Genomic DNA, 27,426 nt, shown 5'->3' with positions numbered 1-27,426 from the left:
AAATACACTGTTATCCTTTATCGTGTTTTGGTCATTCATGCTGCTAGCATTTGTAGGCTGATAAACAAGGTTCCGTTTCCTTCATAGTTCTTGACTCAGACTAAATTTTTATGCTTTATTTTTTCACTTGTGTTGACTTGGAACTGAGATTTCTTTCTCGTGATTTTACTTTAACAAGAATATATTGTGAAAGAGTAAATTAGGAGAAAAAAATGAATTTAATTTATGACCTGTCGAGTGCAAGAGCAAGTGGTGTCATGAAATACTCACAATTACTGCGTGTATAATGTTTCTACGCAATTTCACAACGAACAATTTAATGATGAGAAACCATTACAGCGTCATTAAGCAAAATTGAATCGGCTAATTACATTGTAAGCAACAAAGCATAAGGAAAGTTTTTCATTTCGCATTGAATGAGGTGGCCTCAGATGTGGTTGCATGTCTGTGTTGAGCCCCACAAAGGAGAAGGGATTCCTCCGCCTAGTGTCCGGCAGCCCGATGCCAAAACACCCAGATGCTTGTTTAATGCTGTGCTGATTCACAGTCGGCTATAAATTGAACACGGGAGTATAATTCTGCATGCCTGTTTGTTGTGTCCAAACACCGGTGAACCTTCTGCCTCCGTCACATATTTGATGGACGGGAAACGAGCTGAACTGGAGGCCATTGTTCCCATAGGAGATGGAGATTTTTACGATGCCCTCAGCTCACTGTCTGTTGATACTAAATTCTGTTTAGTTAATGTGTAACTTCATCTTTCGCACTGCGTCGAAACAGGTTTGCTGTCAAGTTGCTAGGTAACGAAACGCCTCCTAAGACTGCCGTTATTTCTGAAAACTACGTCAGGTTATTCACACTTCCAAGAATAAATGCTGTGCTCACAAGCTGCTTTGCTAGACAATTGAGCCGAGCAATCTTGCCAGTGAAGCTTAAGCATCATCATATTATCAATCCGTTTCACTTCAGAGAAACCGAGGAACTTTTATTCATCCTCAAACATCATAAAGATTTAAATCTACTGCGGATCTCAACTCCAAAATAGACTAACGAATAACGTAAGAATAATGAGATGAGGATAAACGTGCACCCATGACAACAGTGGGAAATCTGAAACGCATTTCACCCTCTTCAGCAGCCCCCGGTGAACACAACACAAGTCTGTAAAAGAATCCATTAGTGCGAGAACAAAAATGACACGTGCACTGTAATTGTGGAACACACAGGTTCAAAATGACATTTTGCATGATGTGAGCATGCCAGGAAGAGTCTAAACAAATTCCAAAGTGCTTTTAAGTCTGGAGCATAAAAGCCGCGCAGCCCCCATGTGTCCTGCTGGAGTAATTGTCACTGCGGGGGTTTCTACTTGACACAGCAGTCTTTTCCATTTCAGGCTGGCCCTCTCTGCCTAACCCAGCCTAACTAATCATATCGTTTAAAATTATAACATTACCAGACTTTTTCATTCACTTTTTTTTGGTGTTTTTGCAGCACACCTCGTCCTCTTGCACTTACAGATGAAATGGCAGCAGACATCTTCCTTCAGGGGGTCTACTCTCAATAATGGCAGCGAGGCAGCAGGGACCGAATGAAAGCCAAGTCGGGGCCCTTAAAGGCGAGAGGAGAAGAGCTGGAGTCAATGATGCCTTTGCCCTTAGAGTCAAGCTTTTTACAGGCCCAGACCAGCTTTGATCATCTCCCGGAAAGCCCGAGCTGGAGAGGCGCATTAAAGGCACTGGGGTGGCAGTCTTTTTATGATGCGAATGCATTAGGTTTCATTTTGTGTCCCGGGATGAATACATGAATGGAATCCAAAGGGAACAGAGGCATCTTTTTCACCTTTTTTTTTTTTTCTTTAGATGTTCATCACATTTTGTGTGCAAGAGACGAAACGCTAGTGACCTTTAGTTCTTCAACTAAAATATTACGGATATATCTTTCTGGGATTAGTCTCACTCCATAAAAGAGGGTCAATCAATTGTAGTTTTTATTATGCTTAGTTTTGATTACAAGTGCTGCAAACATGCAGAATGTGATGATAATAACTCTCCAGGATACTTTATAAATACTGAAAATGAGAGATGCTCTGATAAGTGTGATTATTATTTGTATTTTATTTTTCTGCTCTGGAGGTTGTTTCTCCAATGCGGCGACTTTTTCACGGTTTGAAAAATGTGAGAAAAAGGAGGAAGAAAGAGCACACAGCATTATTTTTTTATTTTTTTTTCACAAATCCGCAAATGGATTTAACCATTTACGTCCACATCATACTCCAAAAAAGCAACTCCAAGTAGCTGGCATTACACAGGTGCATCTGGCTCTTCTGCTGCTGTCACCATGGAGACGACCCCCCTCTGGCCTAGTTTAGTGCGCCTGCCCCCTCCTGACACATAAACACGAATGCGGTTTATACAGTGCTCCGCGGAGAGCAGACACACCTGTTCACTCATTAGGATTTACATTCAGCAGCGATAAACCTGACGAGGGTTGGATGCACCGTCTCCTGGACATGACTTCCTCCTAATGACATCTATTAAAGTCACATAGAAAACAATAATCATCCTACAGGGTCATTCAGATTTTATGCATAGGTCTAATTTCATTATTTTTATTGCACATTTATTGAAGTTGCACTACAATATACACATTTAGACAGAAAACACGAAATTATTTTGTGATTAATACAATATAACTGAAATGCATTTGTACAGAACATAAGCTCCACTTCTTTACCTACACATGGGGGACAAAATGCTTTTTTTATATATATATATATATACAGGCACAAACAGTCTGTTATACTATAGTAGGTCATAATGTAAGTATATTATGTTTCTATAAAAATAATATTCAAGGATTTCTGGCACCCTTTGGTTGACTAAAAATCGGATCATACTGTATGCAGAACCAGAATTATATTTTAAGACTGATTTTCATTGTCTGTAGATACGCTTTCATCTACGAGTTGTGCAGCGTGACACACAGCAGGAGAATATTTCAGAGGCATTAAATGTTTTGTTTTTGTTAGATCACAGTCAGGGTTTTCTGATCAGGGTATGCCTTTATCGCTCAGAGTTTCTCTTTCTTCTTGTCTGCTGAATCTCTTGAGTGAAGTGGTTCAAGTCTTGTTTATCCTGGATCTCCATATCTGTCTCCCGTCTCTGTTTTGTGATTTATCTACCTTTGACTATACTCCCACACACTGACCGTTGAGGATCCCCAGGCACCGAGGGATACCTCGGGCACGTGTATGACTAACAATCCTCTAAAGCTAAGCTAGCTGTAAGAGCATCGCCTCCAGTCGATTGATAAGCTATTGTGGGAAATGACAGAGAATGAGATGGGAATCAGTCATTCTTAGTCAAGATGGAGGCCGCTCTCAAATGGCGGTCTGCCAAGCCAAGTGCACAGCCATCTCTCTTTCTCCGAGAATTACACAGCAGACCAGACACATGTCCACATCCATCATGATCACATGTGATCTAAACCGGTCTCGTCCATGAACAATGTTTGTATGGAGTGAGCGGTGCAGCTGTGGTGACACGGTAAACATTGCTCGATCAAGCATTAGCCTGTATGGCAGCATGTACCTACCACATGGGAATATTCACTGGTCTGAGAAACAAGATTGTTGTAAGGCACCACAGTGTTGAACAACTGTTGCTCTAAAGGACACAAACCCTTAAAGACTTTGTAATGTGGATGATTTCTAAAGGTTAACAAGCAGCTGCACAACTGCTACATATTTATTGTCTATTTGGAAAACACTGCGAGCCCTTTGGACTCAATTGATTCTTCAATTTCAGCAAATTCTTATCAAGCTATCCCGTATCAAATAATGCATATCACCTATTGATGATATTTTTAAGCCTTTTTCCCTGCAACACTGGCATCTGAAAAGTTGTAATAATAGTATTTACAGTGTGGTTGAAGCTAGTCAATTTAAACACTTAGGCGGTTAGGTTGAGGCTAAGATTAGGTCATCATTGTTTATTTGGTGACACACAGTCTTCCACATTTAAAGGATGAATATATATTCTTTTTATTTTTAATAAATCTCATGAAATGACCAAAACCAAGCCAACGTGGTGAGTTTAAGAGTCAGGATAGAGAGAAATTCTGAGTTTCTACTAAGGGAATGTATTGTCGATTCTAAAACTATAGTTATTTACATGGGACTTATTAACAATATTAAAAAAAATAATACTAATGTCAGCATTATCCCTTAAAGTCAAGTCAAGGGTTTGGCAATGTAAGTTGAGCAATAAAAGCAAAGAAAAGTTTTTTAATTAAAGACAAAAACTGTATTTTATGCCCAACCATCCACCCCAACCTCCTCCTTGTGACACTGTGCAATAACAATGTGACATTTCCTGCTTTTCGTTCCCCCATTGGAAGAAAAATGTGGTAATCAATTATTTTAGTAAGTTAATTTCACAGAAGATTTATAGCAAATTCAGTTCGTTGTAAATATACATAATAGATAAGAGAGAGTTGGCTTGAATTATTTACGTTGTCTTGTACAGAATTCAACCCATTGAAGCAGGTTATTTAAGGACAGAGCAGTAAAGATAATAATAAACTAGAAAAGATTACAAATAAAACATGAACAAATAGTTCATGACAATTTATAATTTGTTTTTCTATTACAGCAACCTGAGAAGCGGTAGTTATTCGAGAGACGGGTTTACTGGTGCTCTGAATCGGCGTCACAACAAATGCCTGAGAGCTGCGTCTCCTCTCCAAAGTTTCTTCCCCTCATTGACAGTGAGTCACCTCCAAAGTACCTTGACACGGGGAGTAAACAAACCTGCCTCTGTTCATCAAGGTAATCTTGTTTGCTCAGAGGGCAGTGTCTGCGCAGGACAGCTCACTGCCACGGGGATAAAGGCCCACGCTGGAGGTATTGCGATCCCTGTTTCCATGTCTTATTGTACGGAGGCAGGTGGGAGGGGCCTTACAGCCAGGCATGTGTGCATCAAAATCTGTGGGATGTTGGTGGAGACGAAGGGCGACCCGCAAAGCTTCATCACAAAAACTGTGGCAGACACAAATGATGCAATAAAATGTAGGAGTCAACAGCAATACAGATTATTAGTGATCAAGGAGACCGATAACCGATATGTGGAACAGACTGACATTTACAGTAAAAATGAAAACCTTTGTGTCAAAATTTAGAATAACAACAAAGAAATCCTTTATTGAAGCAACAGCAGAATGTTTGATACATGATTCTAAAATGTACTTTTCTGTCTCCTGAAAATACTGATAATCGTAAAAATGCTAAATATCATGCCTGATAATCAGCCAGGCCGATAATCAGTCGACCCCTAATAAAAAGACCAATGTCATTTTTGCATGTGACTTCAAAGATGTCAACAGCTTAGATACAGATTTAAAATAGGCTTTATTTTGATGACGCTTAAACAATTCTCTAATTGCATACCTTTCTGTAAAAACGACCTCCTGACGGTTGTAATTTGAAAGTACTGCCTCCACATGAGGGGAGTTTACCTTTCAAAGTGATCTCTGCGGTTCATAATTACTCTCCCAGTGAGCAGCCATCAAAAGCAGGAGAGAACTGCATTCGTGTCACAGCACAATGCCGCATCCACAAAATACCACGGCTGCTGCGGAGTCTGCTTTTCACCCAAACGCAGCACGTTTCCACACCGAAAACTCTCCGTGTGCATTGAACGTTGGGGGTGGTGGGGGGTGTACAAATTATAAAACACATTGTCCCGGTTTCAAGTTACAGTTCCAACTGAGTGTCATGTTTTTTTCATTTCCTATTCGTTCCGCTGTCGGGTGTCGGTCTCTGCACCTTGTAACAGAGCGATCCTTCTGGGTGACAGCAAAAGAAAGACCACACGTGGCAAATAGGCGGCATGAAGATCTCGGGACATGAGAAGAAATGGGACGACGTGCAGAGTCTTGAGACCATGCAAGTGTCAGACATCTTCACAGCAGTACATTTCTCACAAGCTACTGAAGCTCCTTTTAAAAAAGAAAAGCCATTCAAACATATTTTACTGGCTTTTTTGTTAGGATTTAGAGCAGTTATATTCCAAACCAGAGACATACTGTACATTTGAGCTTTAAATATCTTCCCTGTTTGACCAGTCAAAGCGTCTTCTGTGGAGCAGATGGTCAGCCTGGTGGAGACCTGCGTGCATAGAGATTTGCCTTATGTGGAAGTACTGCTCGTTAGAGCAAGGTGGTTGCGAGGGCATGCTGGGAAATAGTTGCCAAGCAGCTCAGAGGCATTCATTTCGTAACAGGAGACACGTGGAGGATTTTTGATAAGGCACCTTCCTCACTCATTCACTGATAGTCTAATATTAAACATGCTTTTATGTGTACAGTATAAGAGGTCTCAGTGGATTAATGTCATTTATCAAAACTCAAAAAATACTATAAGCCCAAGTTGTACATGTTTCTTTGCTCTAATGAAGGTCCATGATTGTGTTTCATGACCGGTACCCCGTTCAAGTCTGTTGCTGCTGCGTTTAGCCCTGCTGGTGGTGTTGTTCAAGCAATACCCCGCCACTTTAGTCCAGACTAACAGCCACTGTATGGAGGAAATTTGGTTCAGACATTCACGTAGAGGATTAAGTTTGCTAGCTTTTTATCTAGCACAACTATGAGTGGTCACGAGTAGGCCTGCCACAGTTAATAAATAATCACCTAATCGCGTTTACTTGAGCTGAACACAATCATTTTGCGTAATTTCTAAAATTCTTCCTGTTCATTTGGATAAAAATAGTTGGATGAAACTAACAAAAATGTCATATTTACATCACTATTTTAATGTCATTTTCTACTGTTTTAGGTTTGACTATTCTATTAATATCCTTTATCATCATCCCAACTACCACTGAAAGTTATGAAACAATCATCAGCCATTGCCATACTTTGTGTTTAGTGCTCCCTTAAAACATGCGTGAAGATTCACATGGTTTAAACCCTCATCACACGCTAAGTTCAGAGTGAAAAGTGATGCACACACTCCTTCTGTGTCTCCCCATCATTTATACATCTGGACCCAGCTGACATATCTGGGTCTCTACTTTCTGCCTCGCTGCCTGTCAGAGAGGAGAAACATTCTTTTGATTGGCAGGTTAAACTCTTCAAGGTCAGCCTGCTCCACAGCTCACCCTCTCAGCGTAGATTACTGTGGTAATATCACTCCTGTTGAGTGTCTCCTACCCCCCCTTCCCTCTCGGCTGCTTCTCAGTCTACACTCAGATCTGCAGATTGTGTCCTTGCCTCCTTCATCATGTCGTTACATAAGCTGCTGCACAGGTTGTCGAGCATGGAGATTGTGCTGTACGTTACAGTTGCTACATATAAATGTAATTCCTGCTGGTGATATCATCAGCTCGTGTTGGGAGACGGGGAATTGGATGCATTTTCATGATTGCACCCTTTAACATTGGCCAAGATAATGCTCTGATTCTTTTCAAACGACCTATAAGTCATAGGAGACACCTCCGGGGTGGAATAATAGTAAATCTATTGAAGAAATGTGTGTGTGAATGATGGGGATGAGAGCTTCAGTCGTATGCATTGAGGGGTTTTTGTAAGAGGGGTAGAGAAACACCATCACACACAAGAGACACTCAGAAGGATTTCTATTATGAATTTTGTGGTTAAAAAGCTGACGAGCAGACGGATTGGAGGAGAAAATGTGAAAACGCAGCAGGAAACGGGAACAGTGCTCCATGAAGCCTCGCAAAGGAGAACTTGTACAGATGGCTGCAGCAAAAGCCACAAAGGCAAACACTCGACTAATATCACGATGACATGCTCATTGTGTTCCGATCATGCTATTTGTTATACATGCATATTTAGCAGCGCATCTCAAAATGGTAACGCATCATTGGTTTGTGCGCAGGATTTGTAATGGGGCTTCGCTGTCACCACAGCCTGCGCGCTCTGTTTGTGATTTACATGTGAGAACAGCTGGAAAGTCTGTGAGAGTGTGAGCAGCGCTGACAGCCAATATGCACCCAATATCCAGCTAATGCACAGCCTTATTAGGGGAAATGAAAAGCAAGCGAAAGGCGAGCACAAAATGTTTTTAATAAGTAAAAACTTCCTGCGTCTCGCTGACAGTTTATTTTATTACCGAACGCCACTTAGTGACGTGAGAATACATTATGAACTACTGTCGCACGCTGGCATAATTTGAATATGTTTAAATACATCTGGTTTTGTTTAAAAAGGACTTCATTTACCTTTTCACTCTGCATCGTCACATTGTGTCCTGATAAGACCCGACGGGTGCATTGAAATGTGAATGAATGCGGTTCCCTGGAAATACTTCACTTTATACTTTCACCAATTCGAGGTAATGGCTTTTAATCTGTGCATCAGTTGGCCGGTAAATACACTTTTCACAGTATGAGAGGGAGAATAAATAGCATTCATCAGTAGTCACACCGCATTCGCACAACTGAAGTGCAGAGTGATGCTGATAGCCTCGTCTCCTCCTGTGCTGGCAGAATATTTTTGGGCCTGAGAACAGGGATGCTGGGTGAGTCAGCAGTCCAAGTTTGGTTTAGTTTTCCAAAAACTTGGATTTCCCTGAAATCTAGTTTGCTTGGTGGGTACTGATCGTCCCCAGAAGACGATCCAGTCTCATTTAGAGACCTTTCATTTAGGCATTAATTCATAATTCAACCATGAGAGGCTCTTGTGTCTGTGGCCAGGAATCTTAAATCAAAATCTTCAGTTATAGGTGACAGAGGATGATTTATACAGATTTTATGTTTAAACAATGCATTGTATTGTAGAAGTTTGACCAAATTAGACACAGGTTAGTTCACTCACCAAAAAAAGAAAAGGTTTTTCTATGGAACCAATGAAACAGTGAACATCACTGCGAATGTAATAATAAAAAATAACCGTAAACAAAAGAGAACAAAAACACGAATGGAAAAATGTCTGAATTACTTCAAGCATCTTTTCTGCATTAAGTTCTGTAAAAATAGAACAACAATGTACGACGATACTGAAGTATCTTTGATATCGGCTAATAAAATCTATCTACCCTCACTAGGGCAGAGGTACTGAGTGTAGATCGATAACACCCTGACACCCACCCTCCTACCCCACCAGGACTGTACTGGAAATCTTTCCACACCTCCACAGCAGGCAGCATCTATCGGGAGGAGATCCCCAGCTGCTCTCGGCACTGGTCTCAGCCGGCCATTTACTGAATATGGTCAACTGTCTGTGAAAACAGTCCATCGATAATGCATATCTGCCCTCCCACCGTCGACATGCTCGGACCACTGAGCTGGATGAACAATCAACAGAACAAAAGACAGACTTATTTATCTGGGTTGTACTTGCAGTCTTTTGGTTCCATTGTGCACTCTGATTATTGGAAGATTTCAGAGGCAAAGCAGGTGTGTTGTCTTTGTCCCGGTATCTGCAGTTTATTCCTTTCAGCGTAGTTTTTTTTTTTTTTTTTTTTTTTTAGCAACAGTTGCAAATGTTTCTCAAAGATCCCCAAAAATTGCATAGGCTCAAGGTTTTTTTTCTCTTTTAGCACATCGGGTGTCTATCAAGCAAAAACCAGTGGAACAGTCAATTATGAAACCAAACATACTTGTATTGCTTTTATAGATATACTTTTATAGATATTGCTTTTTTTTTGTGGACCTCCTGGGTGTTTTTTAGATAATGATATGGATATAATGTGTTTTCATTTTTGCAAACCTGGTCTTTTCCTTTGTTTTTCATCTGTAGATCTGAGTGAGTGTGGAGGAAAGCTTTAAAGAGACAGTGCAGCAGGCTGCGTTGTTTTTAAAGGTGAATTCAATCAATTCACATCATCAGGTTTGTTTTTTTTCACGCAGTGGGCTTCAGTGTAAACAAAAGTCTTCCATCTCTGATTTTAACGCACTATTTTCTCCCACGGAGATCATTTAAGATCCATTTAAACCTATTTTATTGTTGTGTTGTTGCTCTGGGATGGTGAATATCATGTTGTTCATGTTTTATGTTTCATTAAATCAATTTAATGGACCATAAAATGTATTAGCCGCTGCTAATATGGAATAACAGAATATCATTTTGTTGCTTCGAGCCTTTAGCAAGTTTTCTACACAGTCTAACAACACTACATCTCGCTTGGTGCGCTTCTAAATACAAAGAAGTTAAACTGACAGCTTCAGTGGGTGTTTTAGAATATTATATTTTATACATTAGGGTAATCTTTTAGTTGGTTGGCATGATGATGAAAGATAATGAACCTTTTTTTTTTTTTTACATGGCATGTGTTTGGGAAAAAGTGATTTCTGAGTGGAATTACTGAAGCAGCAGAATTGGTTAAAACTTATTTGACTGTAACTGTTCCAAAATCAAACTGCAAAACTCAAAAAGCGTCCGATGCTGTGAATATATGAATAGAAAAGAGCAGGTCTGCTTTGACCTTTGGGGACTCTCTGCTGCGTGAGGGACCAATTTGTAGATGCACCCGCTGCTTACATGCAGTGTATGGAAAAGCAGCGAGGTGTCAGTTATATAGACTGTTCTCGGGGCAAGCTTATAGCCATGTGCTCACGCTGGTGCGATGGATAATTAATGGGTCCGGTACATATGGGGTGAATAATGTCTTATTGATTTTACCTTAACTGAGGCAGGAAGAGAATTACAGGCCGACTGTACAGAACATCCAGCTGTCATCGTTCAAACCGTGTTATCAGGAGAAAAAGAAAAACAAGATGAATCATGTGTATTCTGGGAAACTGATAGCAACTCTCTTTCTCATCCTGAATACTAAATACTTGAGACTTTGTTGGTCCATTTCAACACATGCCCACGTGAATATTGATATGAAAAGTGGTATTTTGCACATTCAGTGCTTTTTGGCCAGCAGAAATCTAATTGGTCGTTTTAATGTGCGATTTTTAAGTAACAGTACAGCATTTTTGAAAATCATAAATATTCTTCTCTTTCAGAAGGCAGTAATAATTCAAAATGGAGCTGAAAAGCGATTTCAATTATTTATAAATGTTTAACGTCATTTTTAAGCACAACCCTTACAGAATTGACACAAATTTTGCATGTTTTCCACATGGAACATACGTGATCACATATATATGACACATGTTTAGTACATGTTGCAACATATGATAAGAGGTGGAGAAGTTTTCACATGGGGAATCTGCATGGGCTTCACACATGATACCATGAAAAAGTGTAATGGGGGCAAGGTACATGTTTCACGTGCACAATCACATGGCATGCGGTCACGTGATCGCATGAATTTTTGCATTTCATGTTTTTTCTGTGAGGGAAATGACAGAAATCAAGTGGTCGTTGCTTCTCACGTGTGCATAATTTCTGGCTTTCTTTGTCTTTTATGACATTACATTGAAAATCTTTGGGTTTTGGACATTTGAATATGGCTTAAATGATATCAATGATGTCAATCACAAGTTCTGTATATAAAAGTATGGAAGTTGTAAACAAAATCCCCATATGGACTTAGCCTGATAAACTGGTGATAAGTTTGATATTTTTCTGCATGTCGCATTACATCAGAAAATGATCCTCACATTTGTCTAACATAAACTATAACCACAAATGTTGTTCCATTTATCACAATTAATTTGGAATCAATGATTTAAATCACCAAAGATTGGGAATTATACAATTATCAAACAATTTTGGGTTATCAATCAACCGTTAAACGTATTTTACTTTGATGTTTTTCATTGCATCTCAAGAATTCAAAAATAATGTCTTTAATAAACATTGCAAAGCGTACACATCATTGATCATCTTCTAGAGAAATTGGCTTCGTTTGGAATGGTGCATTAAAAAGACTAGAAATGACAGTATTCACATTTTCCATTGTGGCCCAGCAGATTTGATTTATGCTGACTCTGGCATAACGGTTTTGTAACAACCTGGTTGTTAGATTTGTATTTTATTGTGGATTCAAACTGCTGCAATCCCTGCGCTGTCAAACTCTATCCTCTCTTCACACGTCTACAGTAAAGTCTGTATTCAACCAGCGATGCTGGTTCAGTCAGGGTTCAGTGGCTGTTTACCGAGGTATTGTGACTGATTCTGGCCTTGTTAAATCCCATTTTGTTGCGTGAGCGCTGAGCTCGGCCTCCTCCAGGCATGTGAAGGTGGAAGACGCAGCCGGTATGCCGACTGTGGACCCGAAGAGCAGTCCAATTTTTCATCCTTATTGCTCGTGACATATCTAAAGTGGCAGAGTCCCGTCCACGGAGAGACATAGGAAGGGAGAGAGGGAGGAAAAGTGAGAAGCATGCAGCTCAGACGGACCGGGAGGAGTGCACCTTCACTTCCTTGTCCTGTGGTCCTGTGCATGGCTCCAATTTTCTTTGCTAAAACAATGCAATCCACCAGAGTCCATTAGGGCAGATGAAGTTCAACTCACAGTCCCAGGGTTCCTGCCTCCCTATAACTTACTCTGCCTGCGGGCTTGTAGTTCAGCGAGAGAATAAAAGTGGGTTCTATGCTCACAGAGAATAAAGAGAGAATTAGTGTAGAGGCTAAATGAAGATGTTACACACACCCGTTCCTCAGTTTTCATTGCACAGGGCAAATTTTTCCAGTGATGCCCACTGATTGTCATATTTGTTGAAACAGTCTGTCATTTTAATCACATCTGAAATACTTGTCTGTACAGTATGTGCATAATTTGTGAAATAGTTCCAGTGCAAATTAACTGCTGTGTTTTGATTAAGACAAATCTTTTGTAAAATTGTGCCAATCAAGTGTAGTAATTTTAGCTTGATTTGATTAATTTTTTTTTCTTAACCCTTAGAACCGACAGGTGCAAATTGCATTCAAACTGCCACCCCTCGATCTAGGTTGAATTGTGCATCACCTAGAGCTGCAGCATACATCCTATGAAACTGCACGGCCTGAGCTTCACAGCAATGTCAGTGCCTCGTCTTTGAGGAAGCGTTGCAGAGAAATGCGACTTTATATTTGAATCAGATATACTCATCGTCACACTCTGCATGTATTTCTGCTTTTGATTGAATAATTCCCAAAATCCTGATTGCTTCCTAACAGTACAGTGGGAAACAGCAGAACTTAGCTGTTGTGATGATACCTGTGGTTTCCCTGGACGAAATGGCTTTTTTAGCTAATCTTGAAATCACAGCTGACTTTTGCATCGTCTCCAACATAGAGCTGACATTACATCCCACTTTATATTAAAAAAAATAATAATAATGCACTGCAGCTGAGTTATTAGCAGACATCAGTGTGAGTCCCTGGTTTTTGGCCCCTGGCCACCCGGATTCATTCGTGACATTTATTTTCCATCAAGCCATCTCTACTGCCAATATTTTATGGGGAGATACACGTAAAAACAAAACAGATTTCATTCGACAATTTTCTTTCCCTTGATATAAGGGCTAATATAAACAAGTATTATCAAATTAAACGATGAAAGATCTGGATAGCCTAGACTGTCCTGAAAAAAAAAAAGATGTAGCATGAATAACTAGCCCCTATCATGAACAAGATATTAGCTTAAAAGTGAAGGTGGTGAAGTTACCCTAAAAATAGCCCTGGGGTTCATGGGGTTAATTGAATGCCCTAATTCACACGGCAGCCGCTGAGGATGCCGTGTGAGAAGTAGAAGTGTTTGTGTTTCCTCGTGTACGGAGAAAGCATGTGTTTTGATTCAAATATCGAAAGAGTGCACATTTTTGGTGACACGCAGAGCTTGTGGTGATCCTGAGTTAAATCAACAGGACCGTCGCATCTGCTCTGTGACACGCAGGCGGTGCAGCCGGGGCTGTGAAGGGCACCGTCAAGGAGACTTCTGGGGTTGGGATCGTTGGTGAGATGGGTGTGACTTCAGAGAGCCAGTGTGACACACACACACACACACACACACACACACACACACACACACTTACTTCCCCCCCCCCCTTTGCTTTCATTCACACCGTCGAGATTAAGATCTCTTGTTGTAATTATTGCTGCGTGAGGCGGCCTAATTCTGCCGAGTCGATAGCATCGGCCCCATCAGGTGCTGTAGAGGGGATCTGGCACCAGCTGCTCATGTCCTTTACATGTTCCAGCCGGCTGCAGCGGAAGACTAACGGCCCGGTTATGTGATACATGTCTGTTGATCAACTGGTTTCTGGAGAGCTGCCAATCCCAACACTTCCCTTTGCTTCCCTCCCAGTAACTTCAGGAAGTAGAGAGTAAAGCTCACAAAAATGAATAAAGGAGAACCCCCGTGGGTGTCTGGAATTTTCAACATCTGATGTACAACAAGGGCATCAATCATCCGCTGCAGTCGAAGGAAACCTAGCTGGCTGCCTTTCCCTCCCCAAATACAGGTGCTTGACAGACAGACTCAATTCTGCTTAATGAGCAATTGTTATGGCATATGCTGTACGATCTGTTGTGCACAGAAAGGCGTGCATCCGAGCAGACTGCTTTCATCAGCGCACACAGTAGACGTCTACTTTGATAACTTTTGACAGTATAGAAGGTATTAGATAACACCTTGTGGCTTAGTTCGGGGCGTTGCGTTTGCAAACATAACCCCGGTAGGACGGCGTTCCCAATATTTTAGACCTTCAGAGTGTAATCAGTAATGTATTCCAAGCAATTAACCACATCATTTGTTAACATCCAAGCATCCCTGTGGAGATGATGAATATCACACTAATGACTTTGCAGACTCAGAACTTTCTTCTCTTTGTTAAAGACCTCCTCCAGTGAAAATCATGTTTTTAACTTATGTTTTTTTTTTTTTACTTCTAGTTAACGTGCCCGTGTGGTGTTTCTTTTAGATGCTACAAGACATATAATGAGTGAAACATGCAGTCAGCGCCACGGCTGAGCATTTCTGTTCTGGTACAGAGTGAGATTCTGCAAAACACTGATTCAGACAGATGGGCTTTCAGACGTCACAAACCGGGTGGAGCTTTTCATATGATGGAGCTGCTGGCTTGAGCTTCAGACGAGCAGCGGAGGGATGGGGGGGGGGGGGATAGAGGTGTATTCACAGATCTGCACGTACTGAATGAGGGTAAAAGCTGTAGTTACAGCCACTGTAATGCATTCGGGGACCTTTTTTTCTCTGAAAACCTTATAAATCTGTAATTCTCAGGACCACAGATGAGATTTTAGAGGTTGAATCAGTTCCAGGAGAGGAATTTAAATGTTATTTTAGCATGTTAGTACACACTGAACATCGTCTTCACATTAATCACCTGCTAAAGTGTGTTCAAAGGTGTTTGGTGATAATAACAGGACAATTATCATGAGTTCTTTTGGCAGGACAATATTTTCGTTATGCCGTTATATTTCATTTTTAGAAAATTGCTTGCAACAGAAGAACAAGAAAGATTATCTTTGTACAGACACATGATGCTCATCAGTTAGTTTTTGCGTATGCTTAGTTTAATGTGTTAAATATAAACCAACTCAACCCTGTCAATGCAGCATTTTTTTTTTTATAGGAGGATTTAACAGAAGCTTGTGTTACTGAATTAGTTCAGTCACTTTGATCTATTGCTTTCACTTGGTCATCAAGTTCCATCATTATTTTGTGTGTGTAAAATGTGTGCTCATAAATGCAGGAAATGAACTAGGTGGCAATGCAATTGAGTGAATCCCCCGTTCCTTTTTAATGGATGTTGCTGAATGCGTTTCGGTGTGATTTGTTTGGTTGAGTGTGCACATGTGGCCAACGTATCTCTCTGTACACGTTTCATATGTCAGCACGAATGCTCGCGCAGTATGTGCAGTGTGCAGGGTTTGGGATGTTATCGTGCCGCTGCAGCTTACGGATGTAAAGAAGTCATAAAGAAGCAGCTTAAGGACGGGTCACACGCTGAGCAAACTGGGAAATAAGTCACTGAATTGAAAATAAACATTAGTGGCAAGCTCCATTGGCATAGAGATCATTTAAATCTAAAGGTAAAGTGCACTTTATATACAGCATAGATTCTGCTTAATTCTATGTGAAAGTATGTGATTTGAAAACGAGGTTGCACGCATGCATCGGACACGTTGTTTACATGTCAGTTTGAGCAGAAGAGACGAGTGCTGCTCGTTGGTGGATCGTGACTCTCCTTCCTGTGTGGGAAATGCTGATACTCCCACGCATCTCCCTCTCTCTCTCTCTTTCCCTCGGTGCCTCTTCTTCCTTAATTCAAATCCTCCTGTCTTTTAACCTCAGCTAATTTCTCACTTAACCACCAATCTTTTCCGTGTCGCAGCTGTGCTTAAAAGTTAAACAGAACTATTTTGTGATGGCGGTTCGGCAAAATTTAATATCATAAAAGCTCACTTTGAATGTACGTTCAACCAAATATCAAACAATTTAAGAGCGGTAGCGCTTCCAGCAGATTGCTTTGTTATGGCTAACCTATATTCCTACAGCATACTGTTTTTCTCCACCATTTTCCACTTGTGTGATAAAAAGCACAAAAGCATTATGGTTTCTGACTTAAACATACAGAAAATACATAGAAAAACATTTACATCAAACGCGATGCATAATGCATGCGACTCACAATTCACTGTTTCTGTTTGCTGAAAATGTTGCTGCTCAAAAGGAGATGTTTCCATTGACGATGCAAGAAAACTAAATTGGCATATGCCGAAATTCCACTCTCGCTGACCTTGGAGGGTCTTTGTGTGGCTGGGCAGTAACGGGGTTGCTAAGGTAATTTAATTACCAAACCCTTCATGGGCAAGGGTAATTACTGCTCTCTAAATCCCCGCTAATCCCCCTTCTGAGTACCCTACACTGACTCGGCCCGGGGCACTCTAACAGGCAGCGCTGACTTCTCAATCCTGTCCCAGACAGCAGCCCTCCAAAAAAAAAAACACACACACACACACTGTTCCTGTCTGTACACAGATGCTCCTCGGCGGCTTTATTTATGCAAGACGTGTGCTCTCCGCAGTGTGCTTGTGTGTCTTCAGTCCAAAGTTCCCCGGTCATCAGTCCCAGTCAATTCCCCTCACGTTGCTCTCGCCACCTCGTGTGTGTTAGTCAAGGGGACTCGCAGGTCAAAAGGGCTACTCATCCCTCCATAAGAATGTCGTAATTATCACTGCTGGGATGAGCTGGACGTGCCCTCTGTGAGCAGAGTGACTGAAGTAAGAAGGGGAAGGAGAGGAGATAAAGACTACTGAGCATGCTAATAGGACTTACTCTAGAAAAACAGCCAGAGTTATCGACATAAGCTCTGCTGGGTTAAATTACCGCCAACCAGTCCATTTGCAGCTTCCATCCACATTTCTCCAGGCTCACATGATGTATGTAATAAAGACGTTGAAAAAAACTGCTTGTCCGATAAGGCTGATTTACAGTAGACAGTCCTTCAAATATAGATGTTACTGCAAGCTATAAATTCTAAAATGTGGAGCTTTTCACACACATCTTCAACCTGACAGCGCAGAAGATCTACACAATCAGTGTCAAGTTAGACACCCAAGATGAGTGTGACCAGCTCAGCTTCAAACTTAATGTTTAATATGGTCACAATCTTGCCTTCACAATCGTTCCCGAGTTATGGTGTTGGATAATGGCCAGAAAAGGGGTTTGCAGAAGGTCAAAATGTCATCACGTTACTAATTTATCCTATTCGACATTTGTGTGAAATATTTTCATAATTATTGTATGATTTCTGGAGTTATGGCCACAGATGTGTTTTGTAAGGTCACGTTGACCTTTGGCCTCCAAAGTCTATTCACTTCATCCTTAAGTCCAAGTGAATGTTTGTGCCAAATTTGTCCCTCAATGTGTTGTTTACATTTTGCATTCACAAAAACGGGACAGATCTCATTATTAAGGCCGAGTCACGTTTGTGCCAAATTGCAATTATTTTTTGAGATTAATTCCTGAGATAATGGAAACGAGAATTGGACAGACAGATGGGAGAGAGGTTAGATCATAGTTACTTGACCTTTAACCCTCAAAATCTAATCATCTTATCTTTGGGACCAAGTCAACGTCTGTGCCAGGTTTGAAGAAATTTTCTTAAAGTTGTTCTTCAGATTTTCTCATTCAAAAGCACTAACATTATTATTATTAACAACAACATTATTAGTTTGCTGAACCCGAAAACCATTACAGGGATTTTTTTTTTCCATTAGAATTCATGATGTTTTGAAAATTGCTTCAGCCATGTTAGTCACTCCTTTCAATCAAAAAATGTCAAATTTTACATTTCGCTTTTCAAAATATCCTTATTGGCTTCTTTGTATCGAGTTGGAATAGATTTTCCAATAACAAAATACAATTATTTTTGACAATCTCTTCAGAGTTCCTGTTGTTATGCTCCAGCACGGTGTTTCAAGGCATCGAATGCACACCATGATAATTTAACTTGACAAGATAATAGTGATAAATGTCGAAGAAATAACAAAAAATTAGTTTTATAACATCAAAAAAATAAAAACTGAGAACAGTGGAAATTAGAGGATCAAACAAAAGCTCGAACAATAGAAATTCTCTGAACGGATAATGGAATCTGAGTATATGTAATTTGTAGCTGAATGGTTAAAACATTTACAATCATATTTTTTTTTCTTTTGCTTAAAATAACATTATAACCCTCTGAAGTCGTCAGCGGTTTAAGAATGGAAACTTTGGGGAAAACAAGCAGCTCTTCTGCCGTCCTGTTCGTAACCTCAGAAGCCAGCCAAACATCTGTGTGACATCAGCGCCATTGGCAAGTGTCGCCGACCCCGGCAGGTGTTCTGTGTGTAACTTTGTGCGGCGTATGTTTGTGTGTCTGTGTGTAGGTGGGAGTCTGTGTACAGTAGCGAGGAGGCGCGTGGCGGTGAAAAGGAGCACCTGTGCGTACTGAAAAGAGTTCTCTGAATAGCTCCATATTTGAAAAGCCACTTATCCGCTGATAAAGCTGTAAGTGATTCGTGGCAGCTTCCTGCCTGCGGTGGAGAGAGAGAGATGGTGGGGAGGAGGGGGGGTGGGGGAATCAGAGAAAGACACAGAGAAAGACACAGAGATTAAATGAGAGCATTAGCTGTAATTAGGGCTACTTTCTTCCATTTGGAAGTGCATGTCTGTGTCTCGGAGAGAATTATTAGTGGATACTCTGGGCGGGTCAGGGAAATACAACTTGAGTGCATTAAAACTGGCAAAAAGTGCGACTTCACCGAGTGGACTCAGAATTTGAGTAATATCTGCACAGATCAATGATATTGTTAATCAGGGATGCACATTTTGTGACTTAAGGCACTGCCAAGTGTCTTGTGGTTCATGACTGGTGGTAATAAACATTGAATATTTCTTTGACTGGTGTTATCACACGGTATCGATAGATGTTCCTGTCTTTTCCCACAAAACTTTTTGGGGCCAGTTCAAACCAAAGATTCACGTGAGATCATTTCAAACTTGTTACTCCTCACAATTCTTCAGTCTGCAACATCCCGAAACCTGTCGGGATGCACCGAAGCAACCAGACGAGACGGTGTAACATCTCTGTACTTCTCTTTTACCTGCCTGCTTTTCAGACTTTTTCCTTGCTGGATATAATTTTTTAGCATCTTAAGACATTAATGACGACAGTGATGGTGAGTTACTTGCAACAGTTGCATTTTTAGTAGTGAGGAAATGGAAAAAAACGGAAAGAAACAAGACGGTCGAGGTCGCGAACTTGCGACAGGAGATCTTGCCTCTCTGTCAATTTCTGTGAAATGTTTTTCCTGGAGTTGGCTGACATAAGTATTTCCCGAATGAATATAATTCATGTGCGCTAGAGACAGTTTACTGTTAAGAGCTCATTTAGTGCCCTTCTGAGTACTAGACAGTTCGGCTAGAAGCAACTTCACAACAGGAGATGACTCATTTTATTGAGAAAGTTTTGGTGCAGACTGCTTTGATGGTGTGACTGAGTCTCACACCCAAAACTTTCTCCTTAGATCCTAACAGAGCGCTCTGCGGGAAGTGCCTCTGCCTCAATAACGAGTCCTCACCCCTCAGGTGGAGTTGGGGTGGAGGTGAGGTGAGCAAGATGGGAAATTAGGGAAAGAACCCTCTTTTGATGTAACAGAAGGCAGTGATTGGATGGATGGAACTAAGTGGAATGCAGGAGGACGGAGGGAAAGGTGTGAATGAACCCATTTTTAAACTGCAGTAAAATTTGTAAAGTGAAGAAATGTAGTGAGTTGTGAGTCTGCATCTACGGCCAGATGATGATGTCTTTTTAAAATTGAATTCATGCTTGTGGGCAGATTCAAAGTCACCTTGTTTTTCATCCACAATGCGACTGCATGATTCTTATCAGGAAAATGTCCCTTTGCCTCTGTGCCTGTATAAATATACATTATAAAACTATGAATATATATACCCATGACTTAATTACTTTCCTGGATACTGAGTGACATAAACTCTGCTTTTGGACTTGCCATTCTTCCAAAAAAAATAGCTTTCATGTTGTGTTTGTTGCTCTGAATAACAGGGCTGGAGTTGTTCCAAAATGTAAAGCCTTAAGGACTTTCTACCATTTACCGTATTACTTTTTAGGTTTTACTCTGTCGTCCCAATGCAATTCAATTTGAGCCATTAAAGGATTGTATAGATGAGTTACAAAAGGTACTTCTGACTCCAAAAGCTCCTGTTCTCTCTCTTAGTGGCTGAATAAGACCAATAATTTGCAGTGTCGGAGGGTGACCATTCAAATGCTCCTGACATTTGTGAAATTGGCCCCTTTGTTCACCCATCTCCTTTTATTTCACCGCCTTTTTTCTTCTTAAATGCCATTTCGCCCTTTTCGTTCCTCTTTCACACTGTTGATCTCTCCTAGTCTCTCTTCCTTTCTTGTTCAATCCAGGCTGACCAGAGACAGCTTCCTGCCTGGAAACATTTCTGTTCATAGTCCCTGTCCGTTTCTTTGGAAATGTTGAAGTGTGAAGTGTCCATCACCCTCTGCAGCAACAGAGAAAATAGAGGTTACTGTTGCAAACAGACATGGGACATAATGTTTGTTTGATAAAGGGTCATCTTTTGTTCGAATTAAAATGGTTTTGTTGGCCTCGTGTTAGTGCTGGTGCATTGTTTTAAAAATGCTTTGTGGTCATTATGTTCTCTTTTTTTTTTTTTTATCATTTCTCTCTTAATTAATGGCAGGCATGGTTCCTAATGTTAATATAGGGAGAGCTCTCTCTAGGCTGTTATACTGTACAGTGTGTTCAATTACATTTAATTAAAGATGTATAAAACACCTGTAAGCACTGGGTAACATTTTGAAGGTTGTTTTTTGGTGCTATCCTTATTATTTCTGTGGTTCATCTTCACTGAATTTCTCATTTCTCATCCTGACAACAAATTCTGGTCTTTAGAATAAACTCAATGTGGGTTCAAATCACCTGTTTGAGTTTCCATGGGAGACCATTGAATACACTCTGAAGCAGAGTGAATGAAGTTATTTTCAAGTTAATCTTTTTTTTTTTTTCTTCACTCCTTTTCAGGAGTTAACCTGAACTCTAATAGGTGTTAAAACACTCATCCATTAGGAGTAAAATTTAACTCCTACCTCGAGTTGATTCAATGTGAAGTCACTCACAGTGTTAACAGTCAACACTTAAAAGTATGTTTTATTTGACACTGGTGGAGTAAAACCTTTATCACATTAAAAAGGTTTATAACGGCAAAATAATATACATATACAGTGTGTGGAACAAATAATGCTGCATGAAAACTTTGTTATAAGCCAATGTATGGCCCTTCGCGACTGTGATAGGTATATATTGAGTTCCTACCTTGTACACTTATGGTTTTGAATCAACTCCATTCATGTATCATTATGTCTTCATTGAAATGTTCCAAAGCTGCATGTTTTAACAAAAGTAAATATAATTTCTGCCCAGTACATTGATTTAATTTGGTTTCTTTATCCTCAAAAGTTACAGGGCATGCTAGGAAATGGTAATACGGCAACAAAACTGCAGAGTAAACACATCATTCTCTTCAACACCAAGTGAATAAATACCAAAATAAGACTCAAACAGTATCCCCGAACACAAGCTGCAGTAAAGGAGTTTTCTGACATTGTTCTCTATTTATTTAAATGAAGTTAAAAGGTCTTCTTAGCTTCGTCAGGTTCTGTTTCTGTCACTGTAAAATACAACTTCCCAGTTCTAAAAAACTTTCAACGGCAGATTAAATGGATTACAGTATATAGCACTGATTCTCTGAGATACCATCGATACCAAATAAAGTGAGAATTTATTGGATTATGAATATAAGCCTATCACTCAAGGTTTCCATTTAGTAGAAGAAATGCTAATCTTCTCCAGCAGAAAATAGGATGTGCAAACAGTACAAACTTTCTTCTCGCAGTGTTTCAGAGTTGGGCCGGTGGTTGTTTTAACAGTCACAGATTTGTGCTGCACTTTTTAGAGCTCACCGAGGGCCATAATCTGCACCCTGAGACCCAGTTCAGCCGTCACACAGCTGCCTGCATTATTTTTTTTCTGTTTAGACCAGCATTAATCTCTAAACAACTCGTACAGTATGTCGACTTTCCAGAATGTTTACTCTCCTTCTCGGAGAAGTTGTTTGGCCCAAAACTATTATCTTCCAGCCAGTTTGCAAGGGAGATAAGCGCGGAGGTGTCGGAGGTGTTCGAGCCCCTGAGCTGTGATAGCGGATGGCCTGTGCTGGCGCTGAGATGTGTGTATACAGCCGACTTCGTTTGGCGAGACAACAGATATTCTCCACGGAGGACGGCCTGCACCGCTCAGCATGGCAGCACCTCTTCCGCTGCTCATTAGGGTCGAACCATAAGACTGCTGAGCCACAAATCTGCCACGGCCACATCACCTTATCTCGCAATCGATGCCCCCAAAGCCAGCCGCACCACACAAGACACACACACACACACACACACACACACACACACACACACACACACACACACACACACACACACACACACACACACACACACACACACACACACACAGAAGCAGTGAACCAAAGCTTGTGTACAGAGAGGAGGCAAGCTGTGTAGAGTCCAGACAGGGTGTTAGTTTGTAATCATTAACACAGAGTGCCTGTTTACCTTTCCTCTGTCCCGGCTACATGCCTGTTAGCTTTTCTGTGTGTGTTGTCAACAGTGCCATGTGTCTCATTGTGCTTTATCAGCCCATGCACTTTATTTACAGGTTGGGTCTCTCCATAGACGTATACAGACATCTGTCCACGCCCGCAGTCCCGTATCTCGCAGAATCAGTTTGCTGTAGACTTCCTGAGCTCTCGCAGCTCACAGATGTGCAGCAGAGTAGAAAATAGATGCCGTTCTCTTAATTATTTCGGATAGACAAAACAAGCAAACGTTAAAGGTAAATTTAAGGATTTCCTGGGGAGAGGATTGATTGGATGAGAGATGACGCATCAAGGAGTGCAGTACCCGCTGCGGAAATGTTGTTTGATTTTGTGTTAGGTTTTCATAATGGTCAAGGTTTAATTTTCCCTATATTAGTCTCAAGTCTAATCCCACCACCAGCCCTGCATCATGTCACATGTATTTTTCTGTTCCAGTCTCCTCACTTATTTTTAAATTGAATCACTAAACTACAGCTTCACCTTTTATAACAAACCACAAGGCTGTTTCACAAAAGCAGAATTAAGAAATCCAGGATAACAGAATAAAGCCTGGGTTGATCTCGTCTAGGCTGAGCATCCTGGTTTAATACAGTTCCTGGTTACAAAGGCGGACTAAACGGGCGTGGCTACGTCAGGCCAGGTGTAATTAGTTTGGATAAAATGCGTATTCACGGCTTCAAAAGACCACGCCTACTGTACAGAGAGAGAGCAACAGCTCTTAATGGAAGCATATTAGGAGGTAAAGGACAAAATGTGTAAAAAAGGAAACACTGCTGCCGTAATTAAAGAAGTTGAAAAGGCGTTTCAGACAATAGCGGAGTGACTGAATGCGTCGGTGTCCTGAAAATGAACATTTACCAACCGCTGATCTTAACTGAAGCTTTCATGCATGTATCCTTAAAAGAGGTTTTTGTCTTTTACTCAAAGTGAGCGGTGGAAGTTACTCAGGAAATTCACCAGGAACAATAATTACAAATTCTCTTTTACATACACTGTATGCTGCTCTATTCTGTACAAGCCCGGGCATGTAATGGCCATGAGTCACCATGTAAACAAATGGTGATTAATTAATGAGGTCCACTGTGAATCCATAATGTGCTTTCCCTCTAATAATGTAGAAAATGTCCACGTTGTATTATCGTTATATTATTACAGCTCTTTGTCGTTAACAGCATCTTCTCGTGGCTTCAAACTAAACCTGGAAGTAGGCCACAGTACTTCTGAACATCCTCCTTCAGATCAGATGCTGTTGACCCGACCGTGTCCACTGAAGTGGAGACTTGACTGCTTGGCAGATTTTTATTTTTTTTTTGCTGCCGGACCTCCTTTGCCTTTGCATCTGCTGCCCCCTCCCTAGGAGAGCCGAGTGCCACATCTGGTCGAGCCGAGTGTCAAGGGGGGGGACGCGAGGCGGCTCCTCCAGGCGGAGCATTGGCATACACTTACTCTGGGAATGCCCTTGACTGGCTGTCTGCAGAACGGGACCTGAGCGGCATCGGATAGACGAGCGAGACTTTTATGAGGAGAGACGGGGGAAGAGACGGGGAGACATGGTGAAAGGGAGTCCTCACTGTAATCACGTACAGTATGAAAGCCTCATTAGGTTTATTCATTACTCACAACATGTGATGTTATTAGCCTTTGTCTTATTCCGAGAGGAAAAAATACCTCTTCCCCCTCCCCCGCTCCCCCTCCCCGAAATGCTCCGCAAACCTGAGAATAAGTTTGTAGACGGTGTGTGGAGATGCTCGTCTAATGGTACCACCGACTGATATTTGTTTTCACGGAGCGGGGGGCGCGGGGAGGGGGGAGGGGGTGTCAGAAAATAGTGAGCTGAGAGATAAAGGGGATGTGTGCGTTTTGTCTGACAGAAGAAAAAGAAGAAGAGCAAGCGAGGGAGGGAGAGGTAGAGGGGGGAGAGAGAGAAGTCGGGGGAGGGCGCTGGAGTAGGTGGGCGGGAGGAGAGGAGGCGAGTGTCACGGAGACGGATAGAGAGAGAGAGAGGGAGAGAGGGAAGAGAGGAGGAAGGAATAGCGAGCTGCTCGCTTGCCAGAGCTGTTGACTGGGTGTTCAAGTGTGCGATCGTGAGTGCTTTTTCTTGAGCTTCCGTGTGAAAAAAGAAAAGAGGAGGACATTGCTTTTTTAGCCACTGATTTTTTTTTTCTTTTTCTTTTTTTCCCCCCTCAAAGTGTCACATCAAGCCCCGCTCGGCAAAAAAAAAAAAGAAGCAGAACTTGTCTGAACCCCCTTTTCTGGGATTGTGAAGAGGACTCAGGAAAGACAGCGTGTCGCCGGGTAAGAGATTTTTAAAAAAAGAAAAGAAAATTTAAAAAAAAGAAAAGAAAAGAGGAAGAGAGGAGGAGGATGGCTGTGTGGAGATGGTGATAACATGGTTATACAGTCAAATGGCAAAGAGAGCTTTCTTTTGTGCTGCTGCTTTGAAACATAATGCAATGAATGCCATGCCTGGTGTGTGTGTGCGTGTGTGTGTGTGTGTGTGTGTGTGTGTGTGTGTGTGTGCGTGTGCGTGCCTGCGCCTGTGTGCATATAAGCAGACATTGCTCGCAGGACACTACTATAACTGGGATTGGAAGAGTCAGGTCGTATATCGGAGGAGGAGGTGCAGCTTTCTTTTGTGACAGCAGCTCATCCAGGGTGACAGATGTCAGAGGATGTCAGATTTACAATGACAGGCACTAAAAAGGGAAGCAAAAAAAAAAAAAAAAACACATTTCCTAAATTAGATTCATATTGGAGAAAGTGTAAAGGCTTCTAGTGCTTTATTAAAATAAATTTTTATGGTCTTTCGTTCTTGTTTTCCCCTCAAATTTGTCACGTTACATCCTCTCCCTAGTGATCAGCGCTTACAAATCTACACGTGTTCAGTTTTTCTCGGTCAAAATATGAGTTTGCCAGCAATCTAATTACATCTTTAACGTGGGGACCTGGCGGCATGTGGCTCCACAGCTGATAGGATCCGTGGCATCAGTGACGGGAGGGGAATAAGCAGCAGACACCCACAGAGGGTTAGGCCGAGCTCCAGCTCAATGGCTGCTCCTCGGGCTCAGCGTGGCAGCAGTACAGTCAGAGGAGACAGTTACTGCCCCACAGAAAAAGGGACATATTTAGCAGCTGTATCCACTACTGTGGCTTTCCTAACCCTGGGCTTTCTTTCTTTGTCATTTAATGAGAAGTTCTACTGTAATCGAATCACTGTACTGCCTTCCCTGCTGTTTGTCATTTCCCCTTTGTCGTCCCTTATCTCTTCCTCTCCGTCTCTCCGGCCTCATTATCCCAGCTGAAATGAACTAGTCGATCTCTCTTCCCTCCGTGCATGCATGTGTGCTGAGGTACAGTAGACTATTAAACAAAGACAGACTAGCGAGCCAGAGGCTGAACAAAGCTTCTCGGTTCTTTAGTAACATTAGCACTTTTATACCCCCCCTCTTCTCTCTCATTTAGAAACATGAAAAAGGTTGAAGGCTTGATGGATTGTGGAGATTTCAAATGGGGCCCCCTGTCTATTTGTCGTGCGCTGGAACGAGCCCTCTGCCCGGCTCCGGTCTTCTCAGACGCAAAAAGCAATTCACTTGGATTTCACTTCCATTTTGACTCCCATTTTCCCACCACCTTCCAGGTCCCTTTATTCTCCTGCAAGGTCCAATAAATCCTATTCACATCCACAGTTCCTTTGTGGCTCATTCAAAAATGGATTTGTGCGTTCAATAGTGGACCTGAAATATCTTATTCAGTCCATTGTTACCTTTAGATTTATGTGGAGAATCAGGAGTAATTTGTGGAAGCTATTTAACACGATTAATTCTCTTTGAGGACAATTAAATCCTTTTTTGGGGGGGGAGGTAGGGGTAGAATATTGTCATGTGAACACCGGTGTGTGCGAGTCCAATTTGGTGTGGTGTGTATCCAGCTGTGAGCTCTCCCTTTGCATTAATAGTTAATGAATGTCTCAGGCTCTCATTCAAACGGTTGTTTTTGTTTAACAGCCTTGAATGACATACTGTACTGTACGGATGCAGGCAATTTGCTGACCTTCACACAACCTTGAAGTGTTACGGCGGCTGTTCTCCTGAGTGGCAGCATTTCAGAGTGATGACTTTGTCTCATAAAGCTCCATAAAAAGAGATCAAAGAACATAAAAGTGTGATGAGTTAGAGGAGAATTATCCTCTTTGACGGGAAACTTGTGTTTTTTTTGTTTTTTTAGGGGAGAAACGCTATATTTATAAATGTACAAGCCTCTCCTGTGTGTGTGTGTGTGTGTGTGTGTGCGTGCGCGCGTGCGTGCGT

At 41.4% G+C, this 27,426-nt stretch overlaps 1 protein-coding gene across 4 annotated transcripts in view; it reads left to right on the top strand.

Annotated features, from left to right (window-relative positions):
• The window catches only part of syt1a (synaptotagmin Ia), a 155,474-nt gene that overhangs the window by 52,438 nt on the left and 75,610 nt on the right, over window positions 1-27,426 (top strand). Inside the window, exons 1-2 of one of the 4 annotated variants that reach the window (XM_069164799.1) lie at window positions 25,103-25,203; window positions 25,309-25,414. The exons of 1 other annotated variant lie outside the window; for it this stretch is intronic. The gene's annotated coding sequence lies outside the window, so the exon portion shown is untranslated. Of the gene's footprint in view, window positions 1-25,102; window positions 25,415-27,426 lie in introns of those variants that run through there. 2 more of the 4 variants (XM_069164798.1, XM_069164801.1) reach the window with 2 other exon arrangements.

Source organism: Embiotoca jacksoni, unplaced genomic scaffold, assembly GCF_022577435.1.
Source record: "Embiotoca jacksoni isolate LCO1_2020_lvr unplaced genomic scaffold, fEmbJac1.0.p SCAF_32, whole genome shotgun sequence".
In the NCBI taxonomy this organism is placed as follows: domain Eukaryota; kingdom Metazoa; phylum Chordata; class Actinopteri; family Embiotocidae; genus Embiotoca; species Embiotoca jacksoni.
The sequence above is the reverse complement of the archived record's forward strand: the minus strand, read 5'-3'. Positions and strand labels throughout refer to the sequence as shown.